General features: G+C 29.5%; 1 protein-coding gene across 1 annotated transcript in view; it reads right to left on the bottom strand.

Annotated features, from left to right (window-relative positions):
• LOC106460106 (corticotropin-releasing factor receptor 2-like) overlaps positions 1 to 1,402 on the bottom strand; it is a 60,487-nt gene that overhangs the window by 45,504 nt on the left and 13,581 nt on the right. The gene's annotated exons all lie outside the window — the stretch shown is intronic.

Here is a 1,402-nt window from a genome sequence, read left to right as displayed (position 1 = left end):
AGTTTCAACTGTAAGTTAAAACTTCAGTTTCAACTGTATCAGTACAGTTTTATTACTCTAAATTACCGGTTAAAGTTTCAACTGTAAGTTAAAACTTCAGTTTCAACTGTATCAGTACAGTTTTATTACTCTAAATTACCGGTTAAAGTTTCAACTGTATCAGTACAGTTTTATTACTCTAAATTACCAGTTGAAGTTTCAACTGTATCAGTACAGTTTTATTACTCTAAATTACCGGTTAAAGTTTCGAGTGAAGTTAAAACTTCGGTGGTCTTTTTTGTTGTTGTTCGTGTGTAATTGTAATCTTTAGTATTTTAGAGTATTAAACCTATATTGATTACGCATATTATTCTGAGCACAGATTAATGAATGTTTTAAGAGATATATATATATATACTAAAGTCCTTCTAATTACGCGTGGTTTAGAAGCTTTTATCAACAATACGTCAAACCTTTCTTGGCTTTTAAAACTTCCCTGTTATCGTTGTTCACATGAATACGTCTTAAGTTATAGAAACCGTACAAATTACACAATACTGCCTCTAGTGTGCGCTTATTTACTTATATATCATCTTCAACATGAGTAATCAATGCCTGCTGCCACTTCTAGTTCCACATTCATCCATTAGAGCGATGATTACGTAGTTGTCGTAGGTTAGCTTTTTTTTTATGCAAAGAGCAAAAATGATACGATGAACTTCGAAATGAAGGTAAATTTTATTATATGATAACAGTCGTCTCTATTAACGATAGATTTATAACTTAAAACAACTCATCAAATATTTCATTAAATTAAACCTTAAAGGTAGACTTTTATTTTTTAAAACACTCGTCAAGCTTATCCAATCAGAATACAAGGAAAGAGGAAGAGCTATAGAATCCTAAAAATATTTATAAAAAAATTGAAAAAAAAAACAACACAACAAATGTCGAAGATAGCAATCTTACTGTACATATCAAACTTACAAAAATAAAACCAATATAACATACAGGATGTGATTCTTTAGTAACCATTTTGCTTAATTCGTAACGATGATACAGTAACATCGTGAAGTCATGTTTCTAACAGACTGAACTTGACTTTAAACGATAGTTAACAATTAAACGCGATCAGGAGAAACGTTGTATTGTTTACTGTTGTTTTTTTTTAACCTCTATCCAATTCTAGGCGTAATCAACAACTTATTTACGTCAGTTGCTTTTTAAATGATATCGAAAAGTTAGGTTTATAATCTATTTATATTTCATGCTTTAACAGTACTATTAAGATATGCGTATATACACTGAATATTCAACACTTTAACAGTACTACTAAGATATGCGTATATACACTGAATATTCAACACTTTAACAGTACTACTAAGATATGCGTATATACACTGAATATTCAACACTTTAACAG

Source organism: Limulus polyphemus, unplaced genomic scaffold (assembly GCF_000517525.1).
Source record: "Limulus polyphemus unplaced genomic scaffold, Limulus_polyphemus-2.1.2 Scaffold710, whole genome shotgun sequence".
Classification (NCBI taxonomy): Eukaryota; Metazoa; Arthropoda; class Merostomata; order Xiphosura; family Limulidae; genus Limulus; species Limulus polyphemus.
The sequence above is the reverse complement of the archived record's forward strand: the minus strand, read 5'-3'. Positions and strand labels throughout refer to the sequence as shown.